Consider the following 27,910-nt stretch of genomic DNA (forward strand, 5'->3'; position numbering starts at 1 on the left):
GGGTTGGGCCCCAGACATGCTAGTGCCCGGTGCCATGGCCAGCTGAGGTGAGACAGGTGGGTCCGCTGGGACCGGCCTTCCCAAACGTGCTATAGTGTTTAGAGTTTATCATCATATGTTGTTTAGTAATAGTCAACACATTCCAGGGTTAGGTATAACAGCATGCATAGATATTCCCATTACCCCAGACACCAGATATGGAACAGTTGCATAGCAAACAGAACACATGCATATATGGGATCACAGTGGTATTAAGAACAGCATGCAGGTACATTGATGGCACCATGCCACCAATGTTGGAATAATTTAATATAGCACATGCATGGGAACAATTAAAATGATTATCAAACAATAGAGCATTATCAAAACATTGGAGTCATTACATACAATTTGGGGTGGGTATGTTGTTTATTGTTGGAGATATGGTGGCAGGAGAGAAAGATGTCAATTAACAACTAATATATTCCTGTAGTCCACATTACTTTCCTAGTCAGTGCTGTTAGCTTTACCTTACATGTCTTACTACACTAACCTATAGCCTTAGTTTGGACAGTGATATGGCTGTCGTCATCATTATACATGAACTGTTTTTTACCTGCAGTATACACATCTTACCTGGTAAACCTGTGGAAGGAATGTATGTTAATACTAACTAACTATTTCTACACATACTCCCAGATTCCGGGTTGATGTTGTCCACATAGCTATCCAACTCTTTCTGCACAGACTCTGGCCATGTGTTGACCACATGCTGGTGTGCTGGGACATATCTAGAATATTGCCCTCTTCAACATTTAGTGACTTGACACACACATATACATGCTTTCCTACACAGTTATATTATGGAGCACAGTGTGGGTGACAATGATCAGTGATACTTTATTATACAGAGAAACTGCAACACTCACAATTCCCTACAATACCAGAGTAAACAGTAACAGTACAGGGTATAATGTTTTTTTATTTCTCAGCACAGTGTTCATATCCAACGTACCTGTTGGAGCAATGTTTGTTAGCATTACCTGAATGTTGCCACAGAAAGTTCCAGTTTGCACATTAGTATTGTGCACATACATCTCACTCTGTTCCTGTACATGCTCTGGTCACAGCTTGACAACATGGGGGTGTAGATAGGACATACTTGGCTTATTAATCTCCTAACAGTTTCGGGAGTTGCTACAATGGCAGGTTTGTTCACATAGATGTTGGACAATCACTTGAATTGCCTGTTTGCAGGCTAAATATCTGGGATCATCCCACAGACTAACCAGCGGGATAGGGAGACATGCAGCAGATATCGGCCCATATACTGGACATTCTGGTCTCATCTGTACAGTTGTAGGGTAGGGTAGATTCTGTATGCAGCCTACTTCCACTCCCAGGATTCAGACCATGGTTGTGTCTGCTACAACTTAAACACTGTCCATCAGACTTGTGTGTGCTATATAGATATTGCCGTATATCTCCTATCTGCTTTCTGTCTTATAATTCTCCTGTGCTTTTGCATTCTGACCTTGTATTACAACACTCATATACAGATTTCCTAGACAGTTATATTTTGTAGGACAGTGTGGGCGACAGTTATAAATAATGCCTCATTATTCCGAGCAACTGCATCACTCACAATGCCATACAATACCAATGTAAACAATACCAGTACAGGGTATCATTCTTGTATTTCTGGCCACAGTGTTGGTATCTGACAGACCTCTGGGAGAACTGTTTGTTAGCACTACCTGATTGTTGTCACACACAGTACCAGATTCCACATTACTATTATGCACACACATATCACTCTGTTACTGCACACACTCTGGCCACAGCTTGACAAGATGGGGGTGTAAGTGGGACATACCTGGCTTCTTAGTCTCATAAGGTTTTGGGGACTTGCTAGTGTGCCAGCTTTGTTCTTATAGATGTGTGTCAATCAATTGTATTTCCTGTTTGCTGCCTATGCATCTGGGATCATCCCACTGATTTCCCAGGGGGACAGGTTGATAGGCAACAGATATGGACCTCTTTACTGGACATTCTGGACATATCTAAACAGTTGTGGGGTATGATTCTGTATGCAGACTACTACCCCTGGCAGGATTCGAACCATGGCTGTGTGTGCTAAAAAAACAACAGTTCACATCTCAGTTGCATGTGCTATTCAGATTTTGTTGTCTGCATTTTCCCTGTTTTCTGTCTATGTATGTCTCAGTTGTACTAAACGGCCTCTGGGGATTACACCAGTCATATACAGGCATTCCTACACATTCTATTTATGGTGCATGGCGTGGGTAATGCTTAATACAACAGTACTATTACATGATTGCAAATCTACATTACCATATTATACCAGTGTATACACATGCAGTCCAGCAGTTAGACCTTTATTGTCAGGCTATTACACTTTTATTTACATACAAACTATATGAGACTCTTCCTGCCATATTCTCCAGTGTATGCAGTACATGTCTTAAACAATACAGGTTTTATACAGGCAATTAATTTGCTAATACTTTTAGATTTATTTCCTATGACAGTAAATGCGAGAGTATTACTGACCTGCCTCATATCACAACCTCTCCAGGCGACTTCCATGGGCCTCCTGGTTCACAGCCCGCTCACTTGCAACTGTGGAGGGCATAAGAGGAATATTTAGCTATACCTATCCATGATATACATGAGGTGGCAATTAATACACGCACATAGTGGGGTGATACTTACACACAGGTGAAACAGCCCCTGCCATTCTAGCCTCTTGGATCCACTGGTCCAAGAGGTCACCCTTATGCTGCTTCAGGTCGGAATAGTGATGACTAACCTGCTCAGCAGTTCGGGGTATGCCAGTGGCACTGGCGAGGTCATGGGCGAGATGGTCCCAGGTTTCTGCCTTATAGTGGGAACCCTGGTACTGGCCCTGCAGCAGTCTCTGGTCATGGTCTTTGATAAGGAGTCCTGCCATGACTCTGGACTCCTGGATGCACCAGTGCTACGCCCAAAAGCGCACACCCTCTCCCCTTCCTGACATAGTATCTGCAAGGGAAGCTACAACCAGTTATGAGATGTATTCCTGCCTCTTGGGTTTAAGTAAGGCAGATTTCCCACAATTTTTCATGATTGGCCAGTTTTGAAAAGGCTAAGCTATGGGCAAACCTGCTTCCTTAAGGTTGGCTTTGTTTAAAGGGATATAACACTGGGCACATTGAGTTAGCTGGCCTACACATTGCTTACACCTCCTAAGCTGACCTTTGCAATGCTTAGCATTGCTTACGTTTGACTTTGCATTATATTTCCTTTTTGGCATTGATTTATTATTCATTACATCTTATATGTATGCCTGGTATCCATGATTCATGTGTACGTACACTGTATGGGGTCCTTGTGTTTTTTTGGGGACTTCAAAACTCTTTTACAATTATACTTGACTTCTGGGCTTACTGCTGTACTCCAGTTCACATATTTATGTTATGTAGTGGGTTATGGAACATATGTCTGTATACTGATTCCTTTCACAGGTTCAGGTTGAATTTACTATAGTGAAGACTTGTTTGCTGATACCTCATTCTTCTGTACTGCTGTGATGGCTTTATGGTTAACTACTGTGACTCTAGTGTATATGGTTCAAGACCTGAAAGGCTGTTTATTTTGTTGATGGACAGAACAAGGGCTGTTGCATATAGAGTGATTAAGGCACTTTTGAGCATTTGTAAGCGGGTTTGCGCGAGTTTGTGAGAGGGTAAGCACTGCTAACCTCTGGTTACATATGCTTACAGAGAGTTAGCTTTAGAATTGCTTAACCTGTGTGCACATTGCTTACTCCTGTGCAAATGGGCTTAAACTCGATCACTAGTGCTTAAATATGCTTACTACTGCTTATTGGTGCTTAGACCTACTTACTAGTGCTTTATTCATTATGACACTGACACCTCACTTGTGCATTTCCTGCAGTACTCCAGTTCATAAATATGTTATTTATTGGGTTATGCAATGAAAATATTGGTCAGAGTGTGCTTTGCCATGGAAAATGGCATGTGCTGCACTGGAACTCGAACTGGGAATGCCTTCTCATACCTCTTCAGCCATTTAAGCTGCATTAACCGTAGCTAAGCAATAGGCACACCTGCACACCTATGGTTAGCTTTAATCGGATTTTTAAAAAAAAATTAAAAAAAAATGTTTGTTCATTTTCTTTGTATTTACTTGCTGTTGTGCACCAGGGGGGCATGTTGGTGGGGATATGCGGACACCTATGAGTAGTCTCGCTCATTTCTTAGGCTTTTCTGCTGTTCTTCATTGCGGGGGGCGTGTATATTCAGACATGTCCCCTGCATTCTTACATGCTCCGTGTAAGATTTGGAGCTCAGGCAGTGGGCCTCATTAATATGCATGGATAACTGCCATCCTGCTCCTAAATGGCGGCCTCTGTGCAGGACTAAGCTAGTCCTGCATGGAAGAATTATTAATCTGGGGAAAGGCCTGAAACTCAAATGTATGTCATTATTTAGCGACTTCAACCCACAATGATTTGCCTGCAAATGATAGATTTTGAAAGGAACACCCCCCCCAAAAAAAATGAGGTAAAATCTAGGCATTCTTTGAAAATCTGAAGAATTGAGAGGTATGTAGGTAAAAACATTTTAATGGCTGGCATTAACTGATGTTAACCTTGTGTTTTTAAAGGTACACTGCTTCCGAATGTTTGTAACTATAGACATTAAATACTTATCAAACATAGATTTTGAATGTAAAATACTTCCTCCAACAACATTTACATATACTAAAGCAAGTTTGAAACATTAGGTGGTAGAACTATTTTACACCCAAAATAGTAATATGTATATTCATTATACATATCCGTTTGTATGTATGAATTAAAAAAAAATAAAAAGCAAATAAAAAAGAGTTTAACAGATTACCCATTCTCTAAGTGCAATAAGTTTGCCATAATCAGATGTATAAAATTTAATTTTAGCCTTTTTAACCTTATATTGTTTTTTTTTTTTTTTTTGCTTGATTGCTTTTGTATCTTCCTTGGAGCATAAACTGCTTGCAATAGTCTGATGCCCTTCACATTATATAACAGATGCTGCATTTTTTGGCCATTACCAATACTTTGTGAACCATGTTGTTTATAGCTTGCATCAACTACAACTCCTCATTCTACCGAAGCTTTCGTTTAAAGATTTGGGACAACCATCTCCAGATCTTTGTGATAGCTGTTTTACTGCATTGAGTTTCTTGGTCCTTATATTTCATTAGTAGTTTATCGCTACACTGTGCTTTATTTTACTTCCTTTACTTTATTAATGGGACTGTTTTATAGGGTAGCACAGGGTTGCCTCTACAAGGGTTCTACTGCACAGCTCTTCTTGATATACTTTGAACCCAGCATCCTATTTCGTATTAATAGTTTAAACTGTGTATAGCCCAGCAGCCATTCAGAAGGCAGACTCCAAATTGATTGACTAAACTAATAGTCTCATCCACGTATCTGATAAAATCTTGAATTGTTCTACACAGTCACTCGGTCTAATTTATAAAGGCAGCCTATTCCACAATGTCACCGATTATTGAACAAGAAACCTAGTTCTTATCTTAGTTTTACATGTATTAAATATGTGTCACTTGTCCTCACCATGAATTAACCTTGGACTTTAAACAATCTGCATTATAATATATCCTTAATTCCTCATAGGGAAAAAAAAAGATAAGCACACATGGCCTTGAATTTAGTTACAGCTCACCGAATAGAGTCCCAAATATTCTAACCTACTTTCATAAGACAATCCATTGCATTACTTTATTCTTATGATGAGTTTACATTGAACACTTTCTATGGCACCAAGATCACCTTTACTATAAACACAAAATATGGAATTATATTCTATAATAGGGCTAATATATGAAATACATGCATTTTTCTCCAGTTTTAGAGGGTTACATAAAGGCATAGACTTATATGTAGTCTGAAACCCGTCACAAGATGAAAAGAACCTGCCAGAGCTATGTATACTGAAAGCTCAGTAGCTCTCCTTATCTTCACAACTATCTTTCAAGTGACAGTGCATAAGTACATTCTAGCAATCATGTCCAATGATACAATGAAAGAACTGAGAAATAGGTAAACAAATAAATAAATCAGATTAAGTGGGTGGTTGACACATCACTACATGATTACCTGAGCTGTCATCAGCTGAGTTTTTATGCATGATTACACAAAAACAAATGAGATAAAGTCATGTGACTGAATAGAATCATTGTCTATTTGTAGCTGGGAATGGAGGACTGTTTTAAGCACCATGATCTGATAATTTGAGTAGTTAGCCAGCTGTAACCCTTTGGATTCAGCTCTAACCTTTAAAGGTTTGACTTCATTTGTTCATGTGCATGCTCTGTGACGAGAGAAGAAATTACTTAAAGCATACATGAATAACTTTGTGTGTGTGTGTGTGTGTGTGTGTGTGTGTGTGTGTGTGTGTGTGTGTGTGTGCATGTGAGTGTGCACGTTTGTGTGTGTGTGTGTGTGTGTGTGTGTGTGTGTGTGTGTGTGTGTGTGTGTGTGTGTTCTCTCTTCTTTTATACCTGCAAAGCTAGCTCCAGTGCCATTCTCTGATCTCTGCAGCTGAGCAGAGAACAACCACCTCCTCATTAATAAAAAGACCAATCTAATGCTTTTCCCAACCCATAACAAGCTACCATAATTTTCAGGACTGAACACAATCATAATTACATTATTTCTTCTGTGACTGAATACAAATATCTAGGGCTTACTCGTGATACTCTTCACACAGATAATATTGTTACAAAAGTTCTTACACAGCAAAAACTATGCTACAAAATAACTCACATCTTCTCCTTGCTCTTTGCAAAAATGTATTTCTTCCTAGACTGGGATTTGACTTATCATTATTTGTTTTCCACTTGGCTTATAGTACACATTAGCTTCAGGTAGCAGAAAACAAATCATCCAGATTTGCTCTTCATGCTGACCCTTGAATCCATTAGTGCACCATCCTCAAAAAATTAAATTGACTACCTATAATGGAGATTTTAACCTGTCTCACAGGCACTTGGGTATTTAAGGTACTAACTGATGGCTACTACCCTGCCATTAAAAAGGATATTCCCCCTCAAACAACAGATTGATTTCCTGAGAAGTAGTCAAGTAAATGGGATTACCCTGTCTAGGCCCTCATTCAAAACTGTTAGAGGGGAACAAACATTTTCTAAATTGGGCCCTGCTTTATAGAACCAACTTTCAAATGAAAAAAAAACAGTCTCCAGGCAGTCAGATCTACTCTGTCTGAGCAGGTCCACAATGAAGTGCCATGTGTTTGCTTCACACATAATGGCTAAGAGCACAGCTTTGCAAAGCCTAATCAAAATACTTAAATGTACAGTTTTTCTGTATCCTAATCTGGTTTACAGTTCAAATACTACAGTTCTGGTAGTTGACGTGTAACCACAATTGTGTTTTATTCCCATGCTTATGTTTTACTTTCTGTTATCTTAGCCTGTTCGAAACAATTAGCCACTTGCATACAATGTGTGTTTAATCTGGTTATTGGAAATAATACACAAAGCTTGAGCAAATAATCCAATGTACATGTTATGTGTAATTTCTTCTATTACATTTTATTAATCTGTACTATTACCTTTGGCTTGGGTCATGGCTGAAATGTGTCTTTAAACTATCTCACTTATCCAGTTAACAAACAAAAAATAAAGAAATAAATATATATATGAATAGCACAATTATGTCTCATAACTGGAAGAGTTAATATTTAATCCAATCTATATTAAACAGTATTAGCTGTATCTGTTTATGAATTAACAGCTTCTGAAAATGTTACAGCAAATAATATTCAATGTGACTTCAGCTTTTTTTCCCACATAAATGCCTGATAGACATTAGTGTGATTTCTACCTTAAGGTTTTTCAGTGTCAGTTTTATTTCTAACCCATTTTTAAGCATACGCAGTGACATTACCACATGACTAACAAAGTGTTTCACTGTGAATACAGTAATAACATGATTATTTTGAAAAATATCTAACACATTTATTTTCCATTAACACAGTCCAAAAGTGCTTGTCGCTGTTTTTTTTTTTTTTTTTCTGGTCATTTTAAACTATTATACTTCTTATTTTTTTTTGTTGCAAAGATAAAGTGCCACAGAAATTAATAATAATTGCTTTGTTGTCATGTTCTGCATTGCATGTGTAACCCATCAGATGTAGGCCATGAATCATTTTAAAAGTGAAAAGGATGATATTGCCAAACCACTTTAATCAGACAATGTGACAAAACTATTTTTTTTTATTTCATTTCATAGGTTCTGAATAGTCTAAACTTTTTTAATTATCTTTTGAAATTACAGTTTAACCAAGGCCAGCAGTCTGTTTCACATTTTACATAAATCATAGTCAATTAAACTATTTATTTTAATTGTCTTAATAATCAAAATTCTGAAGAAAGGTGCTTTGGATGTACTGCATGCTGTGTGATGACGTGCCTAGTGAGAATATTGTCTTGTATAACTGATTGTTAACAAGATGTTTTTACTAGACACCTTTGGAATGTATTGCAGTACCAAACAGTCATTGTATTAATACAGTCTGATAGGAATTATGATAGGATAGTTTGAAGCTGATATATTCTAAGTGCATCGCATCAGTAAAGAAGTTAAAAAAAAATATATATATATATATATATGTATACATATTATTCAGCTACACATTTTCTGTATGTCTTCTTTCTCAACGATGTTTTATATCAGTAAAAGGAAGACTATTCATTCTCATCAAGAAACTGGAAACTTCAGGTGGCATTCATAGCCACAGATACAAATAGATAACAGGTCAGTTGTTGGACATAAATTTATCTCATTTATTTTTGTGCAGTTATGCATAGAACCTCAGATACCGCACACCAGATAGTAATGTGGAATACATTGACTTAGATTTTATTTATTTATTTAATAAAAACGTTTAGGCATTAAGGCAGTCTGCACAGTAGCCAGCTGTAGCTAGGCACATCCAACATTAACTGACTTATGCAAATGAATAGATGATGAGATGGAAATAAAGAACAGCCTCATAACGTCTTATGCCAATGAACCCTCTTTCTGCCTGTTTGTGATTCAGTTTTTTTTTTTTTTTTTGTTTCAGCTCTGTGCACAGAAACATTATAAAAGGTGAAGTTCCACTTTTTTGTTAACTTTACAATTTGTGAAGATACCTACTTTAGCTGCCAGCCAAGCTATTTCTCATTGCGAGCTGCTTGTCCTGGTCTAATGAAAACAACAGTTATCTGGAGGTACTCACTGGCCAAGAAGCCACAGATATAGACAACAATTAACTCATAAATTGCTGATCAAGAAATTATTGACGTATTTAGAGTAGTCAGAGCTATTGTGAGGGTGTTAGTGAGTTTGTATAGCCCACTGATGGGAACTTGGGAAATTGGGGAATGAATGGCCTTTGTATACCTGTGGATAATCAGGTATATATAGCATTCTGTATACATTTCATAGGGATCTTCCAGAAACGGACTGCAGGCACGTTGAGTATTTCTTAGGCTTCTGTCTTAGGGATACTTCAGCAGTACCTTGACATATTTGAAGCATGTGTGGATCAGTATATGTATTTGCTATTGTTACCTCAGGACTGAGCCAGAACCAAACATGCCTTCTACAGGATGGCACATTTACCTGAGGTGCTCTGTGGAAAAGATTGCACCCATGCTGCTGTTAGGGTCCCATCAAGACCATGGAGGGAGTAATACCAAAATAGGAAGGATTACTATTCCATCAGCTAACAGGTACTTTCTGATGTATAGAGGTGCATCACTAATATGTTGGCCCATCATCTTGGAAGTGCCTCATATTCTCACATCTAGCATAAAAGCTCATTGAACCATCAATTCCTGCATGTCAGGATGCCCCATGGTCTCCTTGCTGATAAATGAAAATTTTAGCTGTAATTATGTCAGTAGGTACAATTTTGAAAAGGTATTGCTTAGTTCTAAACCACTCTTCCATTATTATGTCCCCCTCTTTTTTTTTTTTTTTTTTTGTTGTTTCCACATGATGCAGGCTACTCACTCAAATTATGGCTGCTGACATCAGCCCGTAACCCCTGGAGAGCTGCAGAGGAAAGATGCAATACCACCCTTTCCTAGACCCAGATTGTCAGTGAGCGAGTGTTTGGCCTGCTGAAAGCCTATTTGCATAGGTTAGTCTGTGAATGACCTTCAGTATGGCCCACATGCAGGATGTTTGCTGCCATGTTGCAGTTTGCACAACATGATCATGCGCCAGGCTGGTGATGAAGTGCCTCAAGATGGCTCCATTTGTCAGTCCTTCCACCACTGTCAATCGTGTAGGTGGTCTGTTGGCAGTAGTAACATGGAACCCCACGTAACAGTCTTCTGCACACTACATGGGTGAGCAGGCAAAGAGGCAGTGTCTAGTCCACAACTATGGACCATGGCATGCAGGTTAGTGTTACCTTTATTATAAAAAACACAAAGAGTATAACTGATGCATGCAGGGCTTTGTGTGTGCTGTGTGGTGCAAAGCCTACTGTTACTCTACATTAGACATTCCATCTTATCTTTGAAGAAATTATTTTTTCAAGTACAAGCACAAACCTATCAAATCTGCTAGGCACTGTCTGTACTCGTACAAGGTTACTAAGGCCTGGAATTCCTTATCTGTGTCCATCAGGTCAGTACCCTCCCTCCCATCCTTCAAAATCATTCTGAAAGACGTCCTAGCTAAAAAGTGCCTCTGCGTTTGCTCAACATCAGGATAAACTATATCTCTAAATGTGAACAAGTACCTTTTCATACCTCGCACCTCCTTACTCTCCCTTCTACACCCACTTCCTTATAGTTTATGTCACCTGGCTATCAACAGGCTGGCTTAAGTCTGCTTTTCTTCTCACTTCATATTGCAGTTTCTCTTAGTATTATACAAACTTACTTTGAATTTCTATATATGAACTGGCTAGAATTTCTCTAAATACAGTAATAACTTAACCATTGTTTTCATAGTATTTCTAATTTGGTATAATTATTTACACTGTAGGTGTTTTTACATTATTTTGAAGATCATAAAATTATTCTTAAAATGTTTTGCAATACTTTGGAGCTTTTCTTTGCAGGACTCCACTGAAAATGGGCTCCTACATTAATGAGCTTTCACAGTAATCAGATATCAATAAATAAATAAATAAAGTAAATGTATCTGTTTTATATCTATCTGTTTTATATATTTGTTTTGTTTAGTGTGAGCATATATTCAGTGTCATACCCGACTGTTCATTGTCATCTGTGCACTGAAGTGCATTGGCAGGAAAAAAACTAGTGAATATGACAATTTCTACTGTATTTTCAATAGTATGTGGTTAGTGTACAGGTCTGCAATGAAATAATCAGGTCATATATTTAGCAGTAGTAATAGCAGTAGTATTAGTTTTGCATGAACATTTATTAGATAATTGCTTAGGAAGGATTTAATTTAGTAACTGGAAGAAATGCATATAAGTAAGTATGTATTGGTATAGTATTCCATATCATATTTTATAGGATGTGTTCAATTCCACTGGAAAGAAAAATCGCGTTACGTTTCATGGTATGTTTTGCTGACTGTACTTTCTTCAAATTTATAACAAGTAACTTTTTGTTCTCTATTAATGAACTGCACATCAGATTCATTCCTTCTGTCATAGACGCCAACCCTTGTGTCATCAGAAGTACTAGCAATCGCTACTTGTGCAATGCTGAGGGTGACATTGCAACCCTGCCAGTGTTGTTGGCAGGAGTTATTGTAATATTGTAATCATACAATCCCTGTGTGTACTAGGCCGTCAATAGTGTTCAGTGTTATAGTCTGCAGATCCTCTATTTTAACTGTTTTTCTTGTTGTAGACAGTAACATGAATTATGTCAAAGAAATGCTGTTCAATCGTAACTTGTGATATTTCCAGTAGTAAGCATTGTGAACCCAGCCTTGTAATAGGTCAGATTTGTCCTACACAACATCACCTAAAGACAGTGTGTGTGTGATTGTGCCTGTAATCATGAAGAAGTGCTAGTTTGTGAGCTTGATCCTGACTCGCTGTGATGACATGACATTATCTGCTAGTGCTGCATGACTGAGGCCTCATTTCTGTTACACTCTGATGATGGCTAATGAGGCCTGTCTGCCTTCTTGTGGGTTATCCCCAGCCACACTTTTTTAAACTATTTTCCTGAGAATCATGTGGTGTGTGGGCTTCTCTGACTGCTTGTATCCAGAAAGTACCCTGGCCTTCTCTCTGTCCACCTGCATTTCCTACTTGAGTTTGATGGGTCCTGTCTAGTATGTGCATGGAGGTGGAGATGGCTGTTGTGCATGCTACTATACTGTGCAGGAAAAAATGTACAAAAGTTATATGTATTACAGTGTTGAAAGCTGTAATACATGCTCTGCTCCTATTCAAGTTTTTGCAGTACATAAAGTTTATTTGTACCAATGTATAACAAGGCCGGTCTATATTAGTTTGTCACAATGCAATTGCAGTTTACACTGGATCATCGACCCTCATTCTGTGAAAATCATTTCAGTGATTTGCTGAATTTACCATTGGCAAGTATACTTGCCCTATGGCACAATGGACCGCTACACAAATCAAACCCACCCAAGTGGGGCTTTCACCCTCCCACCTCCCAAACTATATATACCAACTCCAAGATTGCACTAAAGTGGAGAAAAGGGTTGTGCTATAGGGCTGAAATTATTTTCACTAAATGAGGGTTGACAATCCGGTGTTCACTGCAATTGCATTGTGACAGATTGATATAGACCCTTACAAGGCAGGGACTGAGAATAAAAGAACAAAAAGAAAGAAACTATACAAGTATTAAGTGTTTCATGGTTTTAAAAGCTATAACCCACCTAGAGCTGCCTCAAAGAAAGTTTCCAGGAGTGAAAAGTATTTGATTCTATCACAACTTTAAAAGCTGTAACTCACACCAGACTGGCACACACACACACACACACACACACACACACACACACACACACACACACACACACACACACACACACACACAAGTGTGACAGTCTAATGTGTATTACAGCGTTAAAAGGTGTTTGACCTTCCTAGAACCATTCTCTGGTGGCTGCTGAGATTATGTCAAAACGGTGCTTAAAAAAGCTATATTTATCCTGATTACTGCTCAATATCTGAACCAACAAAATAAGCACCTGGGCAAGATGTACTCCAGTAATAAGTGAAAAAGAAAATAGTTCTCCACCAGTAGAATGAAAAGTTTTATATCAGCAATTTATTAAAAAGTATACCGCTTTCGTCAATCCACAGTTGACTTCATCAGAACAGAGAATCACACAAAATACCAGTTTAAATAGATGGTCCTTGTAGATAATTGGTTAAAATCACTGGAAATCTCCTGAAATTTCACCTTGAATACAATGGGAAGCACACTGCTGGCTTCCTTAGAGGAAATTCATGTAATAGATAGTATGCCTTGAAGATATGGTGCCTTGAAGATACGGTTATGATCCTACGCATACACTTGTGTAATATAATGGCCAGCTGAACTCTCCAGCAACTCCAGGTCACTGTACTCAATCGGCGGTGCTGTTCAGGATCCCACCCCAGTGTTCTCTCCTGTCTGTCTCATGAATCTGGGCATCTTGTGGCAATGTAGCAATTGCCTCATGTACACAGACAACCCTCTCCTCCTACCACCCAACACCACAGCCTGTGAGAGATGCACTTATCTAGCCAAACTGGAGGTAAAGCTCTCTCCAGCCAAGACTGAACTTGACAGTCAAGAGGAGAAGGTAAACACTTGCACCACACCACACTCATCACATAGTCCCACTAAACCTACACCACCAAAATCCACACATAGAAACACAAAAACATTTGCAGAGGCTCTCAATAATAATCTGCTCAAGCAGCAGAGACCTCCAAAGCAGAAATGCAAGCAACCTCCACCTCCTAACACAACCCAAATGACACATAGCCCATAGACTCAGTGTGGCAATAAATCACAGCCCATAAAGCAAAACAACGTACCCAACACACTAGCCATAGGTGACTCTATAGTCAGGCACACTGATGTCCCACTCACCAAGCTAAACAAGGAGAAGGTTACTGTCAGCTGCCTGTCGGGTGCCAGGATGCGCCACATAACCCATGCACTCAGGTCACTCCACAACAATTACAAATATGACTCTGTCATTGTCCATGTTGGTGTGAACGACCTGAGACGTACCTCCCTGGACTACACGAAAAGAGAAATGGAAGAGTTCTCTGATCTTGTTGCCAAGGCAGGTATGACCCTAGCCCTGAGTAGCATCCTGCCATCACCCACAATGATATTGCAGTACAAGGGCAAAATGATTGACTTCAACAATTGGCTAAGATTCTGGTGTCATTCTAAGGGCATCCAGTATCTGTCTGCCTGGGACGACGAGGTCGACAGACCACGATGCTTTGCCAGAGATGGCCTGCACCTGTCACCCCTGGGATTCTGGATACTGGCTAAGGGTCTTGCCACCCCTATAGTGCCTTTTTTAGGCAAAGTTCAAATGACAAATTAACCACCATAACAGGAACAGGCAAGCAAAAACTGAGGGTAATGCTACTCAAGGATAGAAGTCTAAATCTCAAAATGCATACACTCAAGGCACTCCTTAAAATGGAGAACATCAATATTTGTGCAGTGACTGAGACCTGTTTCAAGGCTCTAGAGACAAACCCTGCATTGCCAGGCTATAACTCATACCACACTTTTTGGCCAACTAACCTGGACCAGAACACCAAATGCAGAGGTGTGTCCATATTCATTAAGGATATCCACACCTCCAGGCTAGTTCCACAGCATAATGCATCTGAGGTTATCCAAGTGCAACTAACCCTGGACAAAACTGCAATCTAAATTGTAGCTTGCTACAGATCCCCCACCATGCCCCAGGATTCCCACTCCTCTTTTCTTAATATACTGGAAAATATTAGGGTTCAATCAAACACCCTAATAATAGGAGAGTTCAACTACCCCACCATTAACTGGGAAAACTACTCATGTACCAACTCCTTCGCTCAACGCTTTCTGGAATTCATAAATTCCAATGCCCTGGATCAACTTATCCACACCCCCACCAGGATCAACAATATCCTAGACCTAGTCATTACCAACATGAGTGACCGGTGTTCCACACCTGAAGTCAACTCCTCATTGGTTAGATTCACACATAAGCTAATCACCCTAGATATTGATATCCCGCCCAAACCCACCATTAAGGAAACCATGGTAAAAACTTTCTCCAAAGCCAACTTCATGCTTCTTAAGACAGAAGTGGCAAACTTCATCACACCCATGCAGATGGACAATGCAGTTACCACTGCTGAATCCTACACAAATGCACTCTATAAGCACTTACACAAGTACATGGATCATGCTATCCCAAACAGAACCAAGACACTATCCTCCAAAAAAAGGAAGTCAATCTGGTGGTCCCCTGCCATAAACAAGCTCTACAACAGAAGGAAGGAACTGTTGCAAAAGAGAGTAAAATCCTATGAGTGGAGGAGCTCCCTGGTCAGCCTCAGTAAGAAGCTGAGATCCCTTATAAGACCCTCCAAAGCTAGCTACAAAAAGAAAATCACCACTGATTCTAAGGTCAACCACAAAGCATTCTATAGCTGTCAAGAATCTCAATGGCAACACTCAAATCTGCTCTGAGTTACAGCACAATGGCACAAAAATTACAGAACCAACTCATATTGCCAACATCCTGGCAGATAAGTTCAGTGCTAACTTCACCCCCCTCTCACCCCCAAAAGGGTCCATATCTATACAGGAAAAATGCAGAGTCCCTGTAATCACATCTATGCAGGTAAAAGCTGCACTCTCTAAAACCAAAAACACAGCATCCATGGGACCGGACAACATCCCATGCTGCTTTTTACACAAACTTCAGAACAAACTGGCTCCACACCTAACCACCATGTTCAATCATAGTCTCACGTCAGGCTTTGTGCCCACTGAATGGTGCACAGCAACAGTTATCCCACTCCACAAAAGAGGAGCCACCACTGATCTTGGGAACTATCGTCCTATTAGCCTGATGAGTCTGGTCTGCAAGGCCATGGAACGTATCATCATGGAACTCACAAACAAAGATATTGGTAACTTCCAAACTCTGGACCCCACCCAGTTTGGGTTTGTGAAAGGCAGATCATGCCTTCTGAACCTGATTGACTTCTTTGAGGCAGTCATCAAAGCCGTAGACAAGGGTAAAGTGGTTTACACAGCCTATCTTGACCTCGCCAAGGCTTTCAACACCATTCCCATTTCTGGAATTATAGCTAAACTTACTAAACTAGGGATAAATCCCTACATCACAAGATGGGTTGCCAACTGGTTCACTGACAGAACCAACACTGTAAACGTTGCAGACTCCAAATCTGACTTCAAATCAGTGACAAGTGGAGTACCGCAGGGTTCAGTCCTGGGACTTCTCTTGTTTGGTGTCTACTTTTCTGAAGTACAGGCTAACACATGACTGCAAACTAGGAGCCATAGTCGAGTCACTAAATGATGTGGACATCTTACAGAAGGACCTCACTGAGACAGATGGCTGGTGTCAGAGGCATGGCCTCAAGCTCAATGCCAAAATGTGCATTGTCATGCCCTTTGGTAAAAACTCTGTACCCATGAACTACCAAATAAACAGCAGCCTACTTAACGCCAAATGTGTGATAAGAGACCTTGGGACCCATGTGGACAGTAGTCTCTCCTTTGATAATCACATCACCACAGTAGTCAGGACATCCTTCTATGTGGCACACCTCATCACAAAAGGGTTCTCATCCAGAAAAAAAGAGGTCATTGTTCCCCTCTACTCGACACTCATTAGATGCATTATAGAGTACAATGCACCTTTTGGAATGAAGACATCTGCAGCAGCTGGAAAGGCCACAGAATTACCTCACAAAGAGGATTACTGACCTCAAATAGATGCCCTACACTGACTGTCTCAAAAAACTCCAGCTTTACTCTGTAGCATATCGCCTACTCCAAGGAGATCTCTGCCTAAAATATAAAGCTATGTTAAACACAGAGCTGTTGGACATGCTACACCTAAAGAAATCCCAATCCCTCCAAGCTACACACTCTAGGGACCTAAACCTTGTCACCACAATGAACAGGACATCCTGGAGAGATATATTCCTGTCCTAGAGACTTCCTATACTCTGGAACAAGCTACCCATCTATGTCAAGGAAAGTTCCTCATTAGCACTCTTCAAGAAAAATCGTGATGAGTGGATGGGAAATAGGAAATATACGCCAGAGATCACTTCTGTGGCTCTGCTCGACAGGGCACAGGAAATTAACTTTCCTAGGTGGCGTAAGCCAGGGAACCTTGTTGGCTAGGCTTACTTAGGCCCTTGGATCGATAGCCTTGTACCTACCTATGAACCTATGAAACTCAAACACTATTGCAGCACCTCATGTACTGCAGGATGACTTTGGCATGTGTCACTTTCTCATTATAATAAAGATATTACATTTAACCATTTTCAAAAGATAATCACATGGCTCCATTCATTACATATATCTGGAGTTTCCCCGTTAGTATTGCTAAAGAAAACTTTAATGCATAACAAGCAAAAACAAGTATTTTATGAAACTGAGAGTTAGCAACAGATGCATCTTTCATTTGCATGAAAGTATAATATTGAATCTTACTTTGCCCACCATTGCACAGTACAAAAAAACTACTGTGGTGATGTTTTTGCAGTGGTGATTAACTTCATTCACCATCAAGTACAAAAATGTCAAAGGCAGGAAGGGTTGTGAAGGACATTGCAATTTACATCTTTAAGGTAGCACTAAGCTAAGAGCTTGCACTGCTATAAAAGAGAAAGACACCGCATGCTCTATCCACATGAGAAATGTCATGAAAGGAAGTGATACAGTTTGCAGAGAGGAATGTTGACAGAAATGCTAGCAAACCAGTCTTGCAAGGGAAACTTGCAAACTTCATACAGATTAATGCTTTTTGAGAATGGAAATGGTAACTGATCGATGTTGTTTTCAGTCAATGAAGAGATTAATTTCACGTTCTGGAAGAAGACATTGAAATGAGAGAACACCTGTTTCACCATGATGCAAAAATGTTGAAGGTGATTACAAAGCTTAAATTAAGTTTAATGGATGTAACCCCTATGCTTCGGAATGTACTGGGCTACCCCTTTAAAGCAAAATTTTCCTGTTTTCAGTAAATGTCTTTCTTTCTTTCTTTTTTTCTCATTTTATTATCAGAGAAAATCTTGAATTGCTTTTTCTGTTTCTTGTTCAGATAAAATTCTAAGAAATGACTTGTGAAATACAAGCTTTTAGGAATGCCAGATAGGTTTAGCTCCTGTGAAAACAGACATGATTAGTTACAAGGCCAATAACTGAATTCTGAATGAAGTCTGAACTGATGCTACAATTTATTTTAGGGCTGCAAATGAAGTAATTTATTGCTGTGCATGGGTGTGTAGAATTGTGAAAATAGCTCAAATTGGAAATTGTTTTGATAAAGTACCATCATTGACTTTGTGTTCATAGAAATTGCATTTAATGAATTGACATACACATTTGCAGGTAGACATGAAGGACCTGATAAATAAAATGCATCAGTATAAAATATTTGAATTCAAGTATTTATCATGCAATTATAAGTTATTAACATTCAAAAGCTTAAATGCTGACAGTGTATTGGAAATGGCATTTATCTTAGAAACTAGTTATGTAGCCAGACTGAAATATGAAACAGTTTAACTATCAAAACAGTAAAAAAGCCATGGTATTTCCTTGCAAATCAGCCAAAAAAAAAATACCCATAAATATAACATGAATTACTCATCCTTTAAAGTAACACAAAAACAGTCAACATATAAAAATGAATTTGAAAATGCAACTCTTTCAGTCATAAAATACATTCAGGCTTTGCCCTTGAGACCACATTCTAACAGTTTAACACACACGATTAAGGCCATAACCATCTCATAAACTTTAGCTTGTAAAGTTGATTTTCAATCACTCAAACTTCTTTTGACTACTGTGTGACTCTGAACATCTTACTTAACCAGATACTGTAACAGATTTGTCTCCGAGAGGAGACAATTGGACCTAGGAAGCCTACATGTTGCACCGAAAAAATTAACCATAGATATAGCCTACATTTTCCAAACCTGAATGTCCTATTGTGATACATCAACACATTGCGTAAATATACAGTGTTAAACAATGGTCTGGGGATGGATCCTTTCCTTATCCCAGAGAGACAAAGGGAGATATAGGAAGAGAGATTGGTAATTGCAGTACTATGTATCAAATGCATACTCACTACTATACCGGTGTAGTTGACTAACTGAAGTGATAATCAAATAAACTGAGCAAATTCTTTAAAGATATTTTAATTGCATGGCTTCTTCCTCCATGCATGTACATATATACCCATGGCTGTCCAGTACATTGGCAAACGCTTGCAACCTAGACTCTCAGATATTTATTATTTTAACAAAGACTGGGATCCTGTACTCAGCAATTCATGCATCTTTGAGTCTGTCCCGATCAGTCAAGTGGATATCATATAGACTTTTTTTATACCACAATACTATCTTCTGCAACAGAGACTGTTGAAATAGCCAATATGAAAGCATGAATTTCTTGCTGATCAATGAATACTCCCTTCTCAACTGACAGCTAACCAGCAGCTTTAGAAAATATAATTCATATCAGTAATGGGAAAAAAATTAACTACAGCCTTGTACAATGGTTATATGAAATGTTGGAACAGTTCTTGCCATTACCTTATTCTTCATCCATGCAATAATTCTTGACTCATGCTGCCCTCTTATTCAGACACACACACACACACACACACACACACACACACACACACACACACACACACACACACACACACACACACACATACACACACACACACATTCCTTCACTTTAATATGTGTGTTGCTATATGATAATAGCACATTTTTTTGTTAAAAATAAATCAGTCTTCGTTTCTTTAGGCATTTGTCTTCACTAAATGCAGTTCCTTGATACTGTGTGTGTGTGTGTGTGTGTGTGTGTGTGTGTGTGTGTGTGTGTGTGTGTGTGTGTGTGTGTATATATATATATATATATATATATATATATATGTGTGTGTGTGTGTGTGTGTGTGTGTGTGTGTGTGTGTGTGCATGTGTGTGTGATGTGTGTGTGTCAAACAGATATTTTATCAACAATAGTACATTTAGATGCATTCAACTTCATTGTATAGCATGTGATCTTGCCGCACCAGTATAATGTAATGCTTGTTCCACTCCAGTAACGTAAGGAGTGTACTATGCAATAATTATTTTTCATGATTGTCCATTATACTATGTTAGAAATACAATAAACAGCATCAGTCACAAATACTGAAGGTGCTTGCATCCACGACTATAAGACCTGTGGTTTAGCAGAATCATTTCTGTAAATCCTCATGTCAGCTTGAGGCTTCAGTTTGGAATGAGGAATATGTTTTAATTAAAGGTAACTAGAGTCAATTATTTTCAATCAAATGTGTTTCTAATACATAGCATTGTATTTAAGTAGCTTACTCTAAATACATCATTATTCTTGTAAGAGAATTTTATCAGCTGAGCTGTTGAGCTGAACTGTTATGGAAATGAACCTTTAAAATTAACTTCTCTTAATTACTGCTGTCAGTTTCCTCTTATCAAAGCATTCTTTTTTTAATAAAACACAAGAATATTTACCAAAGAAACCTCACCTAATTTGTTTATCATCGCTGTTTACTTTAATTGTTCCTGTTTATTTCTAATTGTTTCATCCTACCTGACAGAAAAATATTTTCCCAACTCTTCAGTTTTAATCACACATACTTTGCAAACTAATGACATTTACTCCTTTGAGATTTCAGTGTAAAAGAATTGAAGTGTCTTTCTTTTATCATTGATATAATGCATCAGAAGGCAATCTGAAAGTGCAGAAAACCAGATGAAGTAAAGTGATGACTGCAGAGAAAAGAATCTCAGAAGTACATGTTGACAGTTCTTATTTTTTAATTCTGTGCTAAATGATAACCTTTGCAACCCTCACTGGTTTTGCAAAGTTTTCAGCAGTGAGATTACTTATCTCATTTTGGGTTGCTATGTAGTAAAGATAACAAGGTGACTAAGGTCAAAAATGGGGTTGTACATCTTTTACTTGAATTATTTATTTATCTACTTATTACTTATTTATTGATATTCTGTACACTGGACATTTGATAATATAATCTTTGAAATAAAATCAGCCCATTATATGCATCAATTTCACGTTTTCCTAATTTTATAATAATGCCTCTTTTTCATGTTATATAGCAATTTTCAGGGTTCATCAAGCTATTCATACATTTGATGGTATAAACAATATTATTTTAAGTTGCATTAAGTATCTGCAAACCAATAAATTATTGCAGCATTCCAGCATCATTTCACAAAATAGTACTTTTTGCTCCTTCTTACCTTACAAGATATCTAAGTTTATTAGTTTACCATAGATATATTTGAATTTGTGTACAACATATGACAAACATACATTTCAAATTCCAAATGAGACTCAGTGATATTGACTCATGCAAACAAATAAAGATTAGATGTAGGTCCAGACAGCCAGGCATCCATCATTATACACTCAATACATCCTACAGTATAACAGTTTTGCACTGAGTAGCAGATAAGCATGATATGTCTTGGCACTGGCAGGGTGTGAGCTGGCAGCATATAGGTGAATAGTGCACAAGGTTTGTGAAGTAATGTATGCCAGGGGTGCATGTTATATACTGCCTGGTAGGAATTCAGGAAGGATAGTTACTATATATAAAGTACATCATGGCAGGGACAGCCATCCAACAATGTGAACATTGCCTGATGCCTCTGCCCCACAATAGGAAAAAGGGTGGGTAATACTGATGCCAATCTGTTTTATAAATAGTTCAGGAGTTGCAGAGAATGGATGGACTCTAAAACATACTAGTATTGGAAGTGGTGATAGGAGTGACAGAAGGACACTGCCTAAAAGTGACTTATTCAATGTCACTTGGCACAAAAATGATGAAGAGAACTAGCACATGATGACAAGATAGCAATCCTTAGAACCAAAACTAGTCTAGTGTTCATTCTCCCTAATACAGAGAGAACATTTGAGAAGGCCAACCCACTTAGGTTCTTAACCTTGAATTATCTTCTGCTCCTCCTTCCTCCCCTTGCACTTTACTAACAAAGAAAAACATCTCCTTGTGTTCTGACTGAGTATGCTTCTCAGCTGATAAGTATATTTCCTGGCACTTTTTAACTGTTCAGAGTTGAATAAAACAACAATTGAATTTAGTTCACAATACATTTCAAATAAATTGCATTTATTTAAACTGTATTTGATTTACTACTGCTACACACTCAAGTGTGCTAGCTTGCACTGCACTTGAATTGTTTTTAGTGCTGTTTTAGCTGCTTTCTAAAAAAAAAATCTAAGCTTGTTTCCTGACTTTCCTGTAACTAGTCTAGTCCAGATACAGATTTGCTATATCCAGGATTGTTAGTAAGCTTCTGAGCCCCCAAAGCCTCTCTGTGTTGGAGTGAAGCCTTCTAGCTAATCAGTCAGAGTGGTAAGCACTAGGTAGCTTATCTACCACAAGAGGAGTGCTTTTTGGCCCAGAAATTGTAGTTTATTGGCCATTTGGGCAGTTTTTCCATCTCTTTCAACTTTCGGGTTTAAAAGCCTGCATTTGTGCAAGTTTCCCACCTTTCCAGTAACTAGTTTAGTCCAGATACAGAGTTACTGTATCCAGGACTGTTGGTAAGGTTCTGAGCCCCTAAAGCCTATCTGTGTTAGAGGGAAGCCTTCTAGTTTATCAGTGGGAGTGGTAAGCACTAGGTAGCCTATCTATCACAAGAGAAGTGGTTTCTTGCCCAGAAATTGTAGTTTATTGGCTGTTTGGGCAGTTTCTCCATCTATTTCAACTTTCTGGTATAAAAGCCAATGTTTGCACTTGTTCCTCACCTTTCCTGTAACTAGCCTAGTCCAGGTACAGAACTGCTGTATCTAGGGCTCTTTGTAAGCTTCTGAGCCCCCTAAGCATTTCTATGCTGGAGGGAAGCTCTCTAGCTTATCAGTGGGAGTGGTAAGTACTAGGTAGCCTATCTACCACAAGAGGAGTGGTTTTTGGCCCAAAACTTATACTTTATTGACCATTTGGGTAATATTTCCATATCTTTCAATTCTCTGGTTTATAAGCCTGCATTTGCACTGGTTTCCTGTCTTTCCTGTAACTAGTCTAGCCCAGATACAGATATGATGTATCCAGGTCTGTTGGTAAGCTTCTGCCCCCCCCCCCCATAGCCTTTCTGTGTTGGAGAGAAGCCTTCTAGCTCATCAGTGGGAGTGGTAAGCATTAGGTAGCCTATCTACCACAAGATAAGTGGTTTGTGGCCCAAAACTTGTAGTTTACTGGCGTTTGGGCAGTTTTTCCATCTCTTTCAACTTTCTAGTTTAAAAGCCTGTGCTTGCACTTGTTTCCCACCTTTCCTGTAACTAGTCTAGTCCAGGTACAGATATGCTGTATCCAGGACTGTTTGTAAGCTTTTGAGCCCCCCCCCTCTCAAGCCTTTCTGTGTTGGAGGGAAGCTTCTAGCTTATCAGTGGGAGTGGTAAGCATTAGGTAGCCTATCTACCAGAAGAGGAGTGGTTTCTGGCCCAGAAATTGTAGCTTATTTGCCCTGCGGGCAGTTTTTTTCCATCTATTTCAACTTTCTGGTTTAAAAACCCATATTTTCTCTTGATTCCCACCTTTCCTATAACTAATCTAGTCCAGATACAGATTTTCTGTATCCAGGACTGTTTGTAAGATTCTGAGCAGTGCTAAAGTCTGCTCTTCAAATTTTCCCTTAGAGCTACTAGTTCTCTCCTCTCCTGCACTTTTACTAGCTTATTAGTTTAGCACTTTACCAGACTTCTTGTAGCAATTATTGTAGCACACAAAAGTGCTACTAGCACTCAATGTTTTACAAGGAAATAGCTCCAGTACTTAATGTCCACCCTTCTAGGCATGTCTGAAGGTCAGTTCCCTGTTCTTTCTCCTATTAACCTGGTGAACTTGGGCATCCTGAGGCAATGTAGCAACTGCCTCATGTACACTGACAACCCTCTCATCTTACCTCCCAACAGTCAAACTTGTGAGAGATGTACATATATATCCGAATTGGAAGCCATGCTCTCTCCAGTCAAGATTGGAATAGCTGGTCAAAAGAAGAAGGTCAACACTTGCACCACACCACATGGAACACATAGCCCTCCAGAACACATACCAGCACTTCCTTCACATAAAAACACAAACCACACACCCACCTCCATGGAGGCTCTCAGTAAAAATCCACCCAAACAGCAGAGACTTCCAAGGCAGAAGTGCACTCGATCACCACAACACAACACTAATCATGAGACACATAACTCTCCTAAACAGTGTGCCACTCAACCAAAGCCCCTAAGGCAAAACAGTATGCCCAACACACTAGACTTGATAGTGAGGCACACTCATATTCCACTCACTAGGTTGAATAAGGAAAAAGTAACAGTCAGCTGCCTGTCAGGCTCCAGGATTTGCCACATAATGCACGCACTCAGGTCCCTCAACAACAGGTATAAATATGGCTGTGTCATTGTGCATGTGGGTGTGAATGACCTGAGATGTACCTCCCTGGACTACATGAAAAGAGACATGGAGGAGCTCTCAGATTATGTTGTACAGACTGGTATGACGCTAGCCCTGAGCAGCATCCTACCATCACCCAGAATTATACCACATTAAAAGCAGAAAATGACTGATTTGAACAACTGGCTAAGTTTCTGGTGTCATTCTAAGAGGATCCAGCATCAAAACAGAAAAAAAGCCATGGTATTTCCTTGCAAATCAGCCAAATGGGATGACATGATTGACAGACCTCAATGTTTTGCCAGAGATGGCCTTCATCTGTCACCCCTGGGCTTCCGGATACTGGCTAAGGCTCTTGCCACCCCTATAGTGCCTTTTTTAGGTGTTGTTCCAAAGACCAAATTACCACCATAACAGCTACAAACAAATGCAATCTGAGAGTCATACTGCTTGATGCTAGAAGTCTAAATCTAAAAATGCACTCGCTCAAAGCACTCCTTAAAATGGAAAACATTGACATTTGTGCTGTAACAGAGACCCGGTTCAAGACAGCAGAAAGCACCTCTGCACTACCAGGCTATAACTCATTCCACACCTTTCGGCCCCAGAACTTGGTCCAAAGCTCCAAAGGCGGTGGTGTTTCTATATTCATAAAAGATGCGCACACCTCCAGACTGGTAGCCCAACATAATGCATCTGAGATACTTCAGGTGCAGCTAACATTGGGTAAGACAGCGATTCAGGTCATAGCCTGCTATAGGTCCACAGCCATGTCCCAAGACTCATACTCCACATTCCTAAGCACCCTGGAGAATATCGGGGTCCAACCTAACACTCTCATACTGGATGACCTCAACTACCCCCCCCCCCCATTAACTGGGAAAATTACTCATGCACCAATAAACTTGCCAATGCTTTCTGGAATTCATTAATTCCAATGCTCTGGACCAGCTCATTCCTACCCCCACTAGAAGGTAGTAACATCCTTGACCTGGTCATTACTAACATGGGTGACCATTGCTCTACACCAATAGTCAACTCCTCCCTGGTTACATCCGACCACAAACTAATCACCTTGGAAATCCACATCCCTCCCACCCCACCCCATCCACAATGGTAACCATCATGATAAACTCCTCCAAAGCTAACTGTGGGCTCCTAAAACAGAGGTGGCTAACTTCACTGCACCCATGCAAATGGAGAATAGCTTCATGACCGTTGAATCATACACCAATGCACTGCACAAACACATACACAAATGCATGGATCTTGCCATACCCAATAGAACCAAAACACTCTGCTCAAAAATCTCGCCATATCCAACAGATCCAAGATGTTCTCCTCAAAAAAAAAAGGAAGCCAATCTGGTGGTCCCCTGCTATAAACAAACTCAACAACAGAAGGAGGAAACTGATGTGGAAAAAGTGAAGTCCCAAGACTGGAAAAACTCCCTTATCTGCCTCAACAGAAGGTTGAGATCCCTCATCAAATCTTCTAAAGCTAGCTATGAAAACAGAATTGCAGCAGATAGTAAAGACAACCACAAGGTCTTCTATAGTTATGTAAAGAATCTCCATGGCAATACCCAGATTTGCTCTGAGCTACTCCACAATGGTACCTCCTATACCAAGCCAACATATATTGTCAATATACTGGCCCACAGATTCAGTGCTAACTTTACCCCTCTCCCCCGCAAAGGACCAATCACAATACCAGTAGATTGTCAGGCACCCAGTATTACTGCTGCACAGGTTAAAACAGCATTGTCCAATGCCAAGAATACAGCTTCTATGGGACCTGACAATATCCCTGGCTGTGTTCTACATGAACTACAGAGTGAACTGGCACCTCACCTGTGTGCCCTGTTCAATCACAGCCTCACCTCAGGCTTTGCCACTACCGAATGGTGTACTGCTACAGTCATCCCTTTCCACAAAGGAGGAGCAACTACAGACCCCAGGAATTATCACCCCATTACCCTGATGAGTCTGATATATAAAGCTATGGAACGCATCAACATAGACCTAATAAACAAGGATATAGGGAATCTCCAAACTCTGGATCATACACAGTTTAGTTTTGTGAAGGGTAGATCATGCCGCTCAACTTGGTTGATTTCTTTGAGTCAGTCACCAGAGCTGTGGATAAAGGCAATGTGGGTCATAAAGCCTACCTTAATCTGGCTAAGGCCTTTGATACCATTCCCCACTCAGGAATCATAGAAAAACTCTTTAAGCTAGGCATCAACCCCACATCACTAAGTGGGTTGCAAACTGGCTCACAGATAGAACCCACAGTGTGAAAGTAGCTGATTCCAAGTCAGACTGCTGACCAGTCATGAGTGAAGTCCCACAGGGTTCAGTCCTGGGTCTTCTCCTGTTTGGTATCTACTTCTCTGAAGTCCAGCCAACATGAAGGGACTCTAGCTGAAAAAGTTTGCAGACAATTGCAAGTTGGGAGCTATTATTAACTTCCCAATTGATGTTGACATCCTACAGAAAGGCCTTAATGTGACCGACGACTGGTGTCAGAACCATGGCCTTAAGCTCAATGCCAAAAAATGTGTCATCATCCCCTTTGGGAAAAACCCGTTCCCTTGAATTACCACACTGATGGTAGTCCACTGAACACAGAAGGTGTTATAAGAGAGCTGGGAACACAGATTGACAGCAACCTCTCTTTTGACCACCACATTGCCACTGTGGTTAGAAAGTGCTTCTATGTGGCACATCTCATTACTAAGGGTTTTGCATCCAGGAAAAAAAGGTCATTGTCTCCCTCTACTCTTCCCTCATTAGGCCATTTATCGAGTACAATGCCCCATTTGGCATGTACCTCACTAGACACCTGCAACAACTGGAGACGCCACAAAAGTACCTCACAAAGAGGATTCTAGGCCTTAAACACTTGTTCTATATGGACAGATTAAAAAAACAACTATTCTCTGTCTCGTATCACCTACTTAGATGCGATCTCTGATTGACTTACAAAGCCATGTCTGACACAGCTCTGAAATAAAGAAAGCAAGTGAAGTAGCTGGGTCAGACCCACTTACAAGTGAAAATAGATGAAAGACTCTGTTGTAGTAAACAAAATTCACTTTATTCACTCCACAAAAACACTTGAATTGTTCACCAAGGAGAAGCG

This window comes from Protopterus annectens, chromosome 5.part0, assembly GCF_019279795.1.
Source record: "Protopterus annectens isolate FY-2018-M chromosome 5.part0, PAN1.0, whole genome shotgun sequence".
Classification (NCBI taxonomy): Eukaryota; Metazoa; Chordata; order Ceratodontiformes; family Protopteridae; genus Protopterus; species Protopterus annectens.